The sequence below is a fragment of the Zingiber officinale genome, unplaced genomic scaffold (genome assembly GCF_018446385.1).
Source record: "Zingiber officinale cultivar Zhangliang unplaced genomic scaffold, Zo_v1.1 ctg246, whole genome shotgun sequence".
In the NCBI taxonomy this organism is placed as follows: domain Eukaryota; kingdom Viridiplantae; phylum Streptophyta; class Magnoliopsida; order Zingiberales; family Zingiberaceae; genus Zingiber; species Zingiber officinale.
Genome location: NW_024589918.1, coordinates 939070 through 956622, shown reverse-complemented (window position 1 = coordinate 956622; position 17553 = coordinate 939070).

The window sequence follows — 17553 nt, the reverse complement described above, 5'->3', positions numbered from 1 at the left end:
CATTAATAAGATTATGCCCCTTCCGATGGGGAAGATCACACGCTCTTAATTAATTTCCTATAGTCATCCTAAATGGAAGTTTGATCTAGTGACCCGCAAACAAACTCAGCCGATATGGAGGAAGACACTCAGAGTCAACACGTAAGTTTGTTTGCATTACTTACAAACCAGTAATAGAGACCGTGAAATTTATTAAAATAAATCTCTCTCTCACTTAGTAATTTAAAGTGAGGAATTTTAAATTATCCTAGCATATATCACATGCATACACACACATCACAGTAAATAAAAGCAATAAATATGGAAATTATTTTCCAACTATTATGGCCTTTTCCTGTTACTGTCCTCCATGTGCTCCAACCCTAGCTGCTGGCATCTTTAGCCACCGCCATCGGGTCGAGTTGTTGTTGGGTTTTTCGGGCCGCGAAAATCGCGTTTTCGCGTCGCGGAAACCCCGAATCACCCTAGCCATTGGATCTCGTGCGAAGAAAACTTTCCGAAAACACGAGTACGAGTTTTAAACTACGATCTACAGTAGATCTACAAAGGAAAAACTTTTTTACCTTCGAAGCATGCCCTCGCAAATCCCGCTCGTCCAACGGTACGCCAGATCTCGAAGTTGTCAACGTAGACAACTCTCTAGTGATATCCACACGAACAAGGGGTGTTCTCTAACACTCAAGGATGGAGAAGAGAGCACCCAAGTGTGCAAGCACTCTCTAGGGCTCTCGGGTAGGATTTAAAAAGGGAAGAAAGGAGAGAAAGAAAAGGGATCTCACATAATCCACTAGGTACCCTCCTTTGTGACCTTCACTTCACCCTTTTCTTGGAACACAACTCATACACCTTCTTGCCTCCATTGAAACCCACGGCAATAGCAAGAGAAAGGAGGAAGAGAGCTAGGAGGAAGGAGAAACATTCAACACCACTTGAATGACACAAAATGAAATCTCCTACACCATTAGTGTGGCCGGCCACACACATGTAACCTCCCCATTTAATGTGGCCGGCCACATTAAATGGAATGGGAGGTGTAACCTCCATGAGGTGGCACACCTCATGAGGTGGAGATGATGTGGCTACCATGTAGGATGAGTCATCCTCCATGAAGTGGCAATACATTAAGTCAAACTTGATGTTTCAACTTCCCATTTTGGTCAAGTCAAAATTGACCAAATCTCTTCCATGTTGAGTTGAATTCATTCTTTGATTCAAGCCAATTTCAATCTAATGAATCTCAATTCATTAATATAAATTGACTTAATGAATCAAATTTAAATTAGACTCATTCAACAATTGAATCTAATTGAGTCTAACTCAATAAGTCTAATTTAAATCAATCCGAATCCAATTGGTTCATCATATGAACCTAATCTCCATCCACTTGTTCTTTGTGTGTGACCCAATAGGTTCTTGTAACGTTGGCAATGTTTCTAAACTCCTTTAAAAACATAAGCAATGAGTGGCATCTAGCAATACATCATTGCTACCCAAGTTACAAGAAATGTTGAGATCCAACATCACCTTGTGACTATTAATTGTGACTCCTCACAATATATGACAAGTGTCCTTCTATCCTAGACATCTAGATTGATCAATATGAGGCATAGACCGTGTCATCCTCTGATCAATCTAAATCCTGAACTCCAAGTAGACTCACTAAATCAAATAAGCTCAATATCTCATATTGACTCATTTGGGCATGGCCATGCACTTCGTGGTCTCACTCTATCAGGAATACCGATGTCTCTCCCGTCATATAGGAGGGATAGATTCTATCTACATCACTCACATCCCTCCGCATAATTTGTTACATACCCAGTAGTCGCCTTTATAGTCCACCCAGTTACGGGTGACGTTTGACGAAACCAAAGTACATAACTCCTTATGTAGGGAACCATGATGACTTCAGGTCTATGGACTAGTAGTCATACTAATAGTCACATGAGAAAGTATATGACACTCATATAATGATCCATGATACTTTCTCATGGCGGGTCATTCAGTATACATTCTCTAATGTATACCCATGTGTCAACTTGATATCTCTATATCCATGACTTGTGAGATCAAGTCATCGAGTTGACCTACATGCTAGTCTTATTGCATTAACATTGTCCCTGAATGTTAATACTCGACTAGGAATGATTAAGAGTAGTGTTCCCTATATCATCTCACTATCGGTTCAGCTAACCGATTGATATAGGTAAGAACCTTCTACTCAAGGACGTTATTATACTTAGTTTATTTGGCACCAATATAAGTAAGTATAATAACCAAAAACCAAATGCCTTTATTAATATAGAATATGATTCAATAAGTCCAAAATACAATCATCAAATGATTGACTCTAGGGCTCTAGCTAACAATCTCCCACTAGCACTAGTGCCAATCAGTGTAGGCTCTAAGCCCAAATGGCCTAGTGTGACCATCATGCTTCCTCTGTGCCAAAGCCTTGGTCAAGGGATCTGCGATGTTAGCCTCTGTAGGTACTCTGCAAATCTTCACATCTGCTCTCTCGATTATCTCTCGAATGAGATGGAAGCGCCGTAGTATGTGTTTGGTCCGCTGGTGTGAGCGAGGTTCCTTCGCCTGTGCTATAGCTCCATTGTTGTCACAATAGAGCTCAATAGGGTCAGCAATGCTAGGAACCACCCCAAGTTCAGTGATGAACTTGCGAATCCAAATCGCCTCCTTTGCCTCCGATGCAGAATATACTACCTCTGTCGTAGAATCACCATGTCCTGCTTGAACTCTTCCACTCACAGACCACCATTAATGCAAAATACGAACCCATTGCGATCTATAGTCATCTTGGTCGGTGCGAAGCTAGCATCACTGTAACCCTTTACGCCTAGCTCATCATTGCCTCCATATATCAAGAAATATTCTTTAGTCCTTCTTAAGTACTTAAGAATATTCTTGACCGCTATCCGATGACTTTCACCTAGATCTGACTCGTCATGCTCAAAGCGTATGAGACATCAGGTCGAGTACATAGCATGGCGTACATGATCGATCCAATGGCTGAGGCATAAGGGATCTGATCCATGCGATCTCTCTCCTCTCTAGAAGAGGGACCTTGAGTCTTCGAAAGACTCACGCCATGTGACATCGACAGAAATCCCTTCTTGAAATTCTGCATGGCAAACCGAAGGAGTACCTTGTCAATGTATGTACTCTGACTTAGGCCAAGCAATCTCTTAGATCTATCTCTATAGATCTGTATTCCTAGAATGCGGGATGCCTCACCTAAGTCCTTCATTAAGAAGCAACTCCCTAGCCAGGTCTTGACAGACTGAAGCATAGGGATGTCCTTCCCAATGAGTAGTATGTCATCCACATACAATATGAGGAAGACAACTATATCCCCTACAACCTTCTTGTAGACACAAGGTTCATCTTCGTTCTTGATGAAACCAAACTGTTTGATTGCATCATCGAATCGAAGATTCCAGCTCCGAGAAGCTTGCTTTAGTCCATAAATGGACCTATGCAGCTTGCATACTCTGCTAGTATGCTGTGGATCTACAAAACCCTCAAGTTGTGTCATGTACACATCCTCGAGTAGGTTTCCATTCAGAAACACGGTTTTGACGTCCATCTGCCAGATCTCGTAATCGTGGTAAGCTGCAATAGCAAGCATGATCCGAATGGACTTAAACATCGCTACTGGAGAAAAGGTTTCATCATAGTCAATACCATGAATCTGCTTGAAACCTTTAGCTACCAAGCGACCCTTATAGATAAGTCAATTCATGTCAGTCTTTCTCTTAAAGACCCACTTACACCCAATGGGTTTTACCCCTTCAGGTGGATCAACCAAAGTCCATACTTAGTTGGTGTACATGGATTCCATTTCGGATCTCATGGCTTCTAGCCATTTCTCGGAATCTGGTCTCATCACAGCTTCCTGATAGGTGGTAGGCTCATCCTCTATGAGCACAACGTCATCATGGTCAGACAAGAGAAATGAGTATCTCTCAGGCTGACGACGTACCCTATCAGACCTGCGAAGAGGTATGTCTACTTGAACTGGTTGTTGTTCCTCAACTCTTTGTGGAACAACATCATCCACAACACTTTGTGGTTCCAGTTCAACTTCCATCGAGGCATCAGTGCTATTGTTCACATCTTGAACTTCTTCAAGATCGAACGCGCTCCCACTAGTCTTTCTAGAAACAAAGTCCCTTTCTAGAAAGACCCTAGTCTTTGCCACAACTACCTTGTGCTGACTGGGAATATAGAAGTAATATCCCTTAGTTTCCTTGGGATATCCAATAAAGTAGCACTTGTCGGATTTGGGTCCTAACTTGTCTGAGACTTGACGTCGAACGTAAGCCTCACAACCCCAAATACTCATGAAAGACACCTGGGCATCTCTCCTAGTCCATATCCTATATGGTGTCTTTATCACGACCTTGGATGGAACTCGGTTGAGAATGAAAGCTGCCATGTCTAGAGCATATCCCCATAGATATGTCGGAAGATCTGTGTGACTCATCATAGATCGTACCATATCTAATAAGGTACGATTCCTCCTTTCAGATACACCATTCCACTGTGGTGTTCCAGGAGGAGTGAGTTGGGATAGAATCCCACACTTAGCTAGGTAGTCACGGAACTCATGGCTTAGGTATTCTCCACCTCGATCTGATCGAAGTATCTTAATACTCTTGCCAAGCTGGTTCTGTACTTCATTCTTGAATTCTTTGAACTTTTCAAAGGATTCAGACTTATGTGTCATCAAGTACACATAACCATATCTACTGAAGTCATCAGTAAATGTGATGAAGTATCTATAACCGCCTCTAGCAGCAACATTGAAAGGGCCACATACATCACTATGTATAAGTCCTAACAAATTAGTCGCTCTCTCGCTGTGCCCACTAAAGGGAGTCTTGGTCATCTTGCCTCGTAGGCATGACTCGCATATCTCATATGATTCTAAATCAAATGAGTCCAGCAAACCATCCTTATGGAGCTGGGATAAGCGCTTGTCATTTATATGACCTAAGCGACAGTTCTAGAGGTAGGTTTGGTTCATGTCATTTGACTTGAACCTCTTGGTATTTAAATTATAGATAGGGCTCTCAAGGTCTAGAATATAGAGTCCGTTTATCAGAGGTGCACTACAATAGAACATATCGTTTAAATAGATGGAACAACATTTGTTCTTTATTGTAAACGAAAATCCTTTCTTGTCCAAACAAGAAACTGAAATTATGTTCTTAGTCAAGGCAGGCACATAACAACAATCATCTAATTCTAGTACAAGCCCAGAGGGAAGAGATAGATGGTAAGTTCCTACAGCAATAGCAGCAACCCGTGCTCCATTGCCTACTCGTAGGTCTATCTCACCTTTCGTCAATGCCATGCTTTTCCTCAGCGCTTGTACATTAGTACAAATGTGCGAAGCACATCCAGTATCTAATACCCACGATGAAGAAATAGAGAGGTTGACTTCTATAACATGTATACCTGAAGTAGAAATCTTATTTCTCTTCTTCTTAAGATCTTCCAGGTATTCTTTGGAGTTCCTCTTCCAGTGCCTTGCTTGTCCTTAATATAGGTGACAAAAATGTTCAACCATATCGTAAGCGCCCATCAACTCATGTTGCTTCTGAAGCTCAGAGTTCATGGTCGCTAGCATAAGACAGGACACATCTAATGCGTCATCTTGATGCTTCTTGTAAGCATCACGGTTTGCTTGCGTGGCAGTGGCAGGAGGAGCCTCTGGAATGGGCTGCTCCAGAACGTACAGTTTACGTTCTTGGGTGAGAACTATTCTCAGGTTCCTGTACCAGTCCAGGAAATTTGCTCCGTTGAGCTTGTCCTTCTTTAGGATAGATCGCAGAGAGAAAGTGTTCGTATTTGACGTCATGGAAATTCTACAACAGAAATAAATGCAGAAATAAGTATCATATTCTTAATCATTTAATTAGGCCTTTAACTAAATGATGCTCCCACTGAATTCTATAATTCATGTGGGACAAGATCCACATCATACTAACTCTTGAGTTAGCTTTGGCTAATACGCCCAAGATTTAGTATGATCGGTAGGTAACGATTACCAATTACATCTCTATGCAACTCTTGTTTATAGGATGAAATCCGCATTTATATTAAAACTCGAGTTAGCTTTGGCTAATACGCCTGAGAATTAATATAAACGTGATTTTGTCCTACCTTTCCAACCATTGGAAGAATGCCTATAGTTGTACTCGATCCAACCGAGTAAATTAGGAATACTCAATCTAATTGCGTTTGTACTCGCCCATGCGTTGATAGGCGGGACCAAGATTGTCCCTCCTTACCCTACCAAGATAGTATGTGTTGCTCTGCTTTGGCAGATTCAACAACATCATGCGATCGAGATAGTGGTAGGTATCACGGCATGGTAGGCATTTTGAGTTGTCGTGATTTAGATCTAATCTAAATGATGTTGTATCATATACACGAAATAGATCTAATCTAATCGATAGAGTGCATCTTGTACATGATGTAGATCTAATCTAATCATAAGGGTGCATCTTGTGCACGATTTAGATCTAATCTTAATCACTAGGCACTAATTAATTACTTAATTAAACATGCATCATATACACAAGTAATTAACTAAGTTTTGTGATTAGTCATGGCCCTACTACGATCTTCTCAAGCCAATGAGAAGATCGGATGGTCAACCTAAGGTCAACTTCTCAAGCGCCTTCCTTTTGACCACCTTGTGTTGCTCGCGCCTTCCTCGTAACTCCGTTTCGAGTGGACCTTCCACAGCTCCAATTTTGTACATTATAATTTTGAAACTCGAGTTACATTCGAGTCTAAATCTAATTTACAACCAGAATAAAAGAAAGGCACGACGCGCAGGTCACGAAAAATAAAACAAAAAATAAAATAAAATACAACACGCACATCACATCACGGCGCGCAGGCCGTATTATGAATTACAACACAAATTGTCCAATCAAATTGGGTCTTTGGGCCATGACTATCACAAAATTAATATATAATTCAAAATTATATACTTTTCATAATTTTCTGTAATTTTTTCATAATTTTACAGATTTTATGAGTAAAATATTCCCGGCGGTCCCGATTAGCGATTTCGGGCGCAATCGCGGAGCAAATCCCCTTGCGGGGTTAGGGACAATACCCCTACCCGCGATCTAACCATCGCGAGTTGCTCCTAAGCGATCCTATAGCCCCTAAGTCCGCTGTCCCAAAACGATTTGGGTCGAAACATTGCCGTTTCGGAAAATTCTTCTCGGTAGTCGAAGTCTACAAGTGTAAAAACACTTGTGCTTCGCTTCTACGAGAAAAATACCCATAAAATCATAAAAATTAGGAAATTAACAGAATGTTACAGTATGCATATTTTTCATAAAAATACAAATCTAAACTCATACTCGCTTCGCACGTGGCTCTGATACCACTGTTGGGTTTTTCGGGCCGCGAAAACCGCGTTTTCACGTCGCGGAAATCCCGAATCACCCTAGCCATTGGATCTCGTGCAAAGAAAACTTTCCAAAAACACGAGTACAAGTTTTAAACTACGATCTACAGTAGATCTACAAAGGAAAAATATTTTTACCTTCGAAGCATGCCCTTGCAAATCCCGCTCGTCCAACGGTACGCCGGATCTCGAAGTTGTCAACGTAGACAACTCTCTAGTGATATCCACACGAACAAGAGGTGTTCTCTAACACTCAAGGATGGAGAAGAGAGCACCCAAGTGTGCTAGCACTCTCTAGGGCTCTCGGGTAGGATTTAAAAAGGGAAGAAAGGAGAGAAAGAAAAGGGATCTCACATAATCCACTAGGTACCCTCCTTTGTGACCTTCACTTCACCCTTTTCTTGGAACACAACTCATACACCTTCTTGCCTCCATTGAAACCCACGGCAACAGCAAGAGAAAGGAGGAAGAGAGCTAGGAGGAAGGAGAAACATTCAACACCACTTGAATGACACAAAATGAAATCTCCTACACCATTAGTGTGGCCGGCCACACACATGTAACCTCCCCATTTAATGTGGCCGGCCACATTAAATGGAATGGGAGGTGTAACCTCCATGAGGTGGCACACCTCATGAGGTGGAGATGATGTGGCTGCCATGTAGGATGAGTCATCCTCCATGAAGTGGCAATACATAAAGTCAAACTTGATGTTTCAACTTCCCATTTTGGTCAAGTCAAAATTGACCAAATCTCTTCCATGTTGAGTTGAATTCATTCTTTGATTCAAGCCAATTTCAATCTAATGAATCTCAATTCATTAATATAAATTGACTTAATGAATCAAATTTAAATTAGACTCATTCAACAATTGAATCTAATTGAGTCTAACTCAATAAGTCTAATTTAAATCAATCCGAATCCAATTGGTTCATCATATGAACCTAATCCAATTGGTTCATCATATGAACCTAATCTCCATCCACTTGTTCTTTGTGTGTGACCCAATAGGTTCTTGTAACGTTGGCAATGCTTCTAAACTCCTTTAAAAACATAAGCAATGAGCGGCATCTAGCAATACATCATTGCTACCCAAGTTACAAGAAATGTTGAGATCCAACATCACCTTGTGACTATTAATTGTGACTCCTCACAATATATGACAAGTGTCCTTCTATCCTAGACATCTAGATTGATCAATATGAGGCATAGACCGTGTCATCCTCTGATCAATCTAAATCTTGAACTCCAAGTAGACTCACTAAATCAAATGAGCTCAATATCTCATATTGACTCATTTGGGCATGGCCATGCACTTCGTGGTCTCACTCTATCAGGAATACCGATGTCTCTCCCGTCATATAGGAGGGATAGATCCCATCTACATCACTCACATCCCTCCGTATAATTTGTTACATACCCAGTAGTTGCCTTTATAGTCCACCCAGTTACGGGTGACGTTTGACGAAACCAAAGTACATAACTCATTATGTAGGGAACCATGGTGACTTCAGGTCTAAGGACTAGTAGTCATACTAATAGTCACATGAGAAAGTATACGACTCTCATATAATGATCCATGATACTTTCTCATGGCGGGTCATTCAGTATACATTCTCTAATGTATACCCATGTGTCAACTTGATATCTCTATATCCATGACTTGTGAGATCAAGTCATCGAGTTGACCTACATGCTAGTCTTATTGCATTAACATTGTACCTGAATGTTAATACTCGACTAGGAATGATTAAGAGTAGTGTTCCTTATATCATCTCACTATCGGTTCAGCTAACCGATTGATATAGGTAAGAACCTTCTACTCAAAGACATTATTATACTTAGTTTATTTGGCACCAATATAAGTAAGTATAATAACCAAAAACCAAATGCCTTTATTAATATAGAATATGATACAATAAGTCCAAAATATAATCATCAAATGATTGGCTCTAGGGCTCTAGCTAACAGTTGTCGCATCCATCTTGCTTCTTATTTCGCTGCGCCTCTGGTGCTCCAAAAGTACCACGCCTCGTAAGAATCCGATTTGTGACAAAAATAGAATTTTACATATACCGATCCTATATTCCACGAGAGAATGTACATGTAATCTAGATTGAAAATAAAATTCTAAAATCCTAGGGCTAATACAGCTCCTGCTGTATTAGTTACATACAATCATGCACACACAAAATAATGCGCTTGACATGACCAAGGGTCCAATCACACACAACATCTATAAGCCATAATAGTTGGAGCCTGCAACCACAAAGTTAGCACATCCTACTATTATCCTACCTAAATTATGTATGACATGTGCATAACCTAATTTGAAAACCAAACACACAGAGGCAAACCCTAGCTCTGATACCAATTGTTGGTTAGTCCTAAGAAAGCGTACCGGTTCCACTGTACAAAATTTTTTTGTACAAGTGTCGAACCTTTCCTTAAATAACCTATTGTGTTCTTTAGAAGTTAAATTAGGAATCGCGGACAGAACTTAACATCATTGATTCCAAAATTAACTTATCTGTTCTTGATGATTTATATTTGGATCACAAGCAGAACTTAATGTAGGACCGTTGGGCCGGCTAGAAGGGTTGGTAAATAACCTGTCAAAAAACAAACAACCCTTCCTCGAACGATTAAGCTAACACTTGTAAAATGAATTAAGCAGATAAATAGAAGCATAAAAGAAAAGACGAGGCACCAGATGTTTACTTGGTTACAACCGATGTGGTTGTTAATCCAAGGAAGATTAAGCTCAAAAACTCCTTCAGGCGGAAAAGCCTCTTACAGCGAAGCTTAACTACAACTAAAGCATACAAGTGTTTGGAAATAGAATGATTGTGATTGTTGAAAAGCTTCGGACCAAGGCTATATTTATAGCCTTGGTCGAGGCGCCTGGATGGGTTCCGGGTGGGGGATAAAATTTATCCCCAATGGTTGATCGAGTCAAAGGATGGTTCCGCGCCTGAGCCAAAAGTCAACCCAGTTGACTTTTGGTCCGTGCTCTCTTCTCCGGTTCAACTCGCCTCGGTCCGCTTGCTTGGGTGATCTCGACATCCGAATAGGGCTCACCCGAACCCATCTTCCGGTCTTCTCGAGCGTGCTTCCCTCCCGCTTCTCGTACCACCGCACTTCCTTCTCGTCCGCCGTGTACTCTTCCGCAGCGCCTCGCTAGCGTCTTCCGCTCGAGTACCTGTGCTCCTAAGCTCTTGCACACTTAGACACAAGGTTAGAAACAACGCAGGACCTAACTTAACTTGTTGATCACACCAAAACAACCTTGGGGTTCCAACAATCTCCCCCTTTTTGATGTGATTAACCCAAGTTAAGCTAGGGTCAACAATAGATATGAAATTAAACAGTTTATTGCAATAACATGCAACATGATAGAAAAAATTAAATTTCAAACATTCCAAATTTTAATTTTCAATTTTTTCTAACTCCCCCTAGACTTATACTTTCCCTTCTCCCCCTTTGATCACAATAAAAATGGGGTACAAACGAAATCTAAGGGTTGACATTAAAAAATTTTTTAAACTATATTTCAATAATTTTCAGGGAAATATTTCTAAGTCAAGACAAATTTCTAAGTCATTCGACATCAAGATTAAGAAGTTTCTAAACAGAAAGCTTTATGCAAGAAAATTTCAGAGAATAACATAAAGAGAAATTTTCTATGCATTTATTTATTTATATATTTTATGCTTTAATCAGAAGGTTTAAATTTCCATTTTAATTTATCAGAAATTCTTAAGTCACACTTTTTCAGATTTAAGGCAAAAAATATTAAACATGCAATAATTTGTATCATGTTAATTTCTATTATTTTTTGAATTTCAAGTTCACAAAAATATTTCGATAGCATAGATTCTAACTTGATAAAATTTTTCGACGCTATAAAAAATTCTTTCGACAATGTGCAAAATTCGTTTGAAAGAATATTTTGTAATTTGCAAGAATTTTTTAATAAAAATTCTAATTTGCAAGAATTTATTAATAATAGATTTCTTAATCCGAAACACTTTTTCGATGACTCATTTTCTGAATTGCAAAACTCTTTCGAGAAAGTAATTTGTAATTCGAAAAAATATTCGAAGAAAGTTTTTGACATCATTTCTAATTTGCATAATTCTTTCGAAAAAATATTTTACAATTTACAAAAGTTTTTCGACAAAATTTCTAACTTGCAAAATTCTTTTGTTAAGATATTTTGAAATTCGAAGAACTCTTTCGATAATATTTCAAATTTGCAGGATAAGTTTGACAATTGATTTTCTAATATAAAAAACTCTTTCGATGATTTGCAAAAATTTTCAGGCAATTCTTCGATTGAATCATTCAATTGATCAGAGGTTCGAGTCCATACCTGACTTACCTTGTCAGTAATTGATTCTCCCCCTATCGAGTTGCTTTCTTCCGAAGATTCTCCCCCTTCATCGATCTCGGGATGTAGTTGTAGTACTTACCTCGATTTCGGACTCTTCTGTCGGTGGCTCGGTGTCTATTGAGGTGTCAGCTTCTGAAGGTTCTTCGTAGAGCTGCAAGAACTTTTCCCAAAGTTCTTTTGCACTTTCATAATCTGCGACCTTTTTGAAATCTTCCTTTGGTATTACATTCAGAAGATAATATTTTGCTCGCCCATTTACCATAGACTCCTCACGTTGCTTTTCGCTCCAGAGGCGTAGATCGAGTCCTTCTCCGTTCGTGTTTTTTGGTTCTTCATAACCAAATTTCATTATTAAAGAAATATCAGAATCTAAGTTAAGGTATACCTCCATGTTTTGTTTCCAGATGGAAAACTCCCCCTCGAATGCAGGTGGGTAGTCGCTAGCTCCGGCCATCGTTTTGTTGCTTCAGACGGCGGTTAGTCCTTCTGAGGTGTACTCGGCTCTGATACCACTTGTAGGACCGTTGGGCCGGCTAGAAGGGTTGGTAAATAACCTGTCAAAAAAAAACATCTCTTCCTCGAACGATTAAGCTAACACTTGTAAAATGAATTAAGCAGATAAATAGAAGCATAAAAGAAAAGACGAGGCACCAGATGTTTACTTGGTTACAATCGATGTGGTTGTTAATCCAAGGAAGATGACGATCAAAAACTCCTTCAGCGGAGAAGCCTCTTACAGAAAACAGAAGCTTAACTATAACTAAAGCATACAAGTGTTTGGAAATAGAATGATTGTGATTGTTGAAAAGCTTCGGACCAAGGCTATATTTATAGCCTTGGTCAGCGTCTGGATGGGTTCTGGGGATAAAATTTATCCCCAGCGGTTGGATCGAGTCAAAGCTCGATCCTGTGAAAGTCCTTCCGGCGCCTCAGAGCCCGGATAGTTCAGGCGCCTCGGAGCCAAAAGTCAACCCTGACTTTTGGTCCGTGCTCTCTTCTCTGGTTCAGCGTCTTCTGCTCCGGCTCCGCTTGCTTGGGTGATCTCTGACATCCGGAATAGGGCTCACCCGAACCCATCTTCCGGTCTTCTCGAGCGTGCTTCCCTCCGGCTTCCGTACCTCGGAACCACCGCGCGCACTTCCTTCTCGTCCGCCGGTGCACAGCGTGCCGTCCTTCTCGCTAGCTGCGTCTTCCGCTCGAGTACCTGTGCTCCTAAGCTCCTGCACACTTAGACACAAGGTTAGAAACAACGCAGGACCTAACTTAACTTATTGATCACACCAAAACAACCTTGAGGTTCCAACACTTAACACTATTGATCCAAATCCACCTATGTTATTAATTCCATTAAATATTAATTTCCAAAATTGGCTTCCAGGACTGCATGGCGAGGCACATGGCTTTCTTGGATATGGGAGCAACCACCACCGCCTAGACAAAGCCTTTTAAGGAAAGCTAATATTTAATTTCCTTAAATAACTCTAGGTTTAACAAAGAAGAACAATCGAATCACAAATTCGAAAAATAAAAGAAAAGAAACACAACTTCGAAAAAAATCCGAAAACTCTAGAAAAATATGCCTCTTGTGTTTGGTATTTCTAAAAATAACTATACAAAGAAAACTAGTATGATGCGAAAAACAATTACTAGTTATACTTTTCTTTGTAAGCAAATAACCTCTTGATCTTCTACAGTATTCCTCTTCTTATCTCGGATGTTGTGTGGGAAACGATCTACCGAGATGAGAATCCACCTAAGCCACCTTCTTCTCCAAGTAAGAATCGGCCACCACAATTCTCCAAGAGAAGTAGAGGTCCGGCCACCACCACCAAGCTCCAAGGGATGCAAGAAATAAAATCTCCTTTCTCTCCTTCTTCTCCTAGCTAGAACCGGCCACCATCAAGAGCTCCAAGAGAGGATAAAACCAGCCACTAAAGAAGAAGAGAAGAGGAGAGGAAAAACCTCTAGGGCCGGCCACACCAAGGAGAAAAAGAGAGGAAGAAAAGAATAGAGTTCACACCCATGAAGGCACCCCTACCACCTCTTTTATAATCCTTGGTCTTGACAAATAAGGAAAATTTAAATAAAAACTTCTTTATTACTTTGCCATGAAAAGGAAAATTTAATTAATTAAAAATTAAAATCCTTTTCACAATTGTAATGACTGTCCACTTTAATCCCCAAAACAAGGAGAGTTTTAATTAACACAAGAATTAAAACTTCCTAATTTATTTTCGGAAATTTATAAAAATTTCTCCAATAATTTTTTCCTTCATGGTGGATTATAAAAAAGAATTTTTATAAATTAAAATCTTTCTTTTAAACATGTGGATAATTTTCAAAAAGGAAAGTTATCTCTAAAAATTAAAATCTCCTTTCAATCTACAAAAGGAAAAATATCAAATCTTTTCTTAATCTTTTGTAGAAACTTATAAAAGAAATATTTAATTTTTAAACTCTCTTTTAAATCATGAACATGGTTAAAAAGGAAAGTTTTCTTAAAATTAAAATCCACCTTTCAATCTACAAATAAGGAAAGATTTCAAATCTTTTCTTAATCTTTTGTAGAAAGCTATAAAAGGAAAGAGTTAAATTTCAAACTCTCTTTTAAAACCATGATATCCACATAAGAAGTTTTTTTTAATAAAAATCCCTTTTTAATATGATGTGGCTGGCCACACCAAGCTTGGGTTCAAGCTAGGGCCGGCCACACCAACTCAACTCATCCTATTTACTTGGCCGACCCAAGCTTAGGTTCCAAGCTTGCTTGGCCGGCCCCAATAGGATGGGTATAAAGGTGGGTAAGAAGTGGGTATGTGGTGGATATAAATTTCTATATACAAGAGGTTACGATAGGGACCGAGAGGAGGAATTGGTTTTGGTCTCCCGATGAAATTAAGCTTCCCGTGTTTGCCCCGAACACATAACTTAATTTCATCAATAATAATTCATTCCACTAAAGAACTATTATTGAACTACCGCACCTATCCCAAATTACATTTTGGGCTCTTTCTTATTATGAGTGTGTTAATCTCCCTGTGTTTAAGATGTCGAATGTCCACTAATTAAATGAGTTACTGACAACTCACTTAATTAATATCTTAGTTCCAAGAGTAGTACCACTCAACCTTATCATCATGTCGGACTAAGTCCACCTGCAGTGTTTAACATGACAATCCTTATGAGCTCCTCTTGGGGACATTATCAACCTAGATCACTAGGACACAGTTTCCTTCTATAATCAACAACACACACTATAAGTGATATCATTTCCCAACTTATCGAGCTTATTGATTTAACGAACTAAATCTCACCCATTGATAAATTAAAGAAATAAATATCAAATATATGTGCTTGTTATTTTTATTAGGATTAAGAGCACACACTTCCATAATAACTGAGGTCTTTGTTCCTTTATAAAGTCAGTATAAAAAGAGACGACCTCTAATGGTCCTACTCAATACACTCTAAGTGTACTAGTGTAATTATATTATTAAGATAAACTAATACCTAATTACACTACGACCTTCCAATGGTTTGTTTCTTTCCATCTTTGTCGTGAGCTACTGTTTATAATTTATAAGGTGCTGATAACATGATCCTCTATGTGTGATACCACACACCATGTTATCTACAATATAGATTAATTGAACAACTACATTTATCATAAATGTAGACATTTGACCAATGTGATTCTTTTATTTCTAAATAAATGTTTATACAAAAGCTAGGCTTTTAGTATACATTCTAACAGTGGGTCTGTTTCTCAGCTTTCTATTAAATAATATTCCTTGCATTGTTTGCCTTCAAAGTTGTGGGTCTGTATTTCCTTTCTTCTTATAGCACTGTGTTCCATAGACACGCGACTCCAAGGAAATTTGCTAGAAAAGAAAACTTAGAAAAGATAATCTACTTACCAAAACTTTTTCTTACCAGAAAGGGCAGGAAAGTAGTAGTCTGCATTGGACTTGCCTATTTGTACCTTCGTATTCGCCATAGAAGTACGACTGCGATCTGTTGAGCACGAAAGTAGACCGTGCAAATTCATATTGAGGCGAAAGGAAGAGATAGTGACCGAGAAAGTCGTGAATCGTGAGGGCAGACTCACTTATAATTCACTCTGGGGCGAGAGTCTAGGACTCTGACCTGAACGGTCGTTGGGCGTGAGAGCATGCTCACTTATAACTCGCACTTAGGCAAGAGTCTGGGACATCGACCTGGACGGTCATTGGGCATGAGAGCATGCTCACTTATAACTCGCACTAGGGTGAGAGTCTGGGACACCGACCTAGACGGTCGTTGGGTGTGAGAGCATGCTCACTTATAACTTTCAGTGGGGCGAGATTCTGGGACATCGACCTGGATGATCATTGGGCATGAGAGCATGCTCACTTATAACTCGCACTAATGCGAGAGTCTGGGACACCGACCTTGAAGGTCGTTGGGCGTGAGAGCATGCTCACTTATAACTCGCACTAAGGTAAGAGTCTGGGACACCGACCTGGACGGTCGTTGAGTGTGAGAGCATGCTCACTTATAACTCACACTGGGGCGAGAGTCTAGGATACCGACCTGGACGGTCGTTGGGCGTGAGAGCATGCTCACTTATAACTTGCACTGAGGCGAGAGTTTGGGACACCGACCTGGACGGTTGTTGGGCGTGAGAGCATGCTCACTTATAACTCGCACAGGGGTGAGAGTCTGGGACCCGACCTGGTAGTCGTTAAGAAACTTCTTAGGGGCTAGCTCAGGAATCAGATTAATGGTAGCAGGCTGGCTTGGAGGTTATCCCCTAAATTCCTGCCCAGGTGTTATGTTGTAGCTCTAACCAGCTGCGCGTTACTTGTGACATTTCCTGCAAATATCTCAAGCACACTTAATTATATCAGTTATTTGTTTGTTTTCAATTTTATAGAAGGGGCAAATTCAAATTTCGATGTCATTTCATTTTCCCTCTTCTTTCCCGAGGTGATTTCCTAATCATGACGTATGGCTCTGCTTTTCCCGAGGTAACCTTGCGACCGCCTTTCCTCTTGACGCATTGCCTTCCCGTGCCGGAATGCTGCCGTCCAAAAATTGTTGGGTTTTTCGGGCCGTAAAAACCGCTTTTTGCGTTGCGGAAACCCCGAAATTCCCATGCCACTGGATCTGTGCGAAGATTAAAATTTCGTAAAAACTTTCACGTACGAGTTTTCTAAGCCTAGATCTAAAACTAGATCTACAAAGGAGAAAAGCTTTACCCTTGATGCGATGCCCTTCGCTAATCCCGCTCGTCCAAGGCTCGCTGGATCTCGAGAGTATCAAAGTAGATACTCCTCTATGTGTATCCACACAAGCAAGAGATGGAGAAACCAAACTAAAAGGTGTGCTAGCACCTTTGAATGGTTCGACCAAGATGGAAGAGAGGGAGAGAAGAGAGAGCTTGAGGAAGAAGAAGAAGGTTTCAACACAAAATGAAACTTACCCTTGAATTGATGTGGCCGGCCACATTAAGAGGGATTATAACCTCCATGGAATGCCAAGAGTCACAACTCTTGGCAACTCCCATGAGGTGGCATCCCATTTAAGCAACCATGATGATGTGGAGCATCATCATTGGCCCACTCTTTGCCAACTCACCAATGAGGTGGCAAATGGTCAAGTCAAACTTGACCCTTCATCTTCCTCTCAAGTCAAGTCAAACTTGACCACTTCTCTCCCT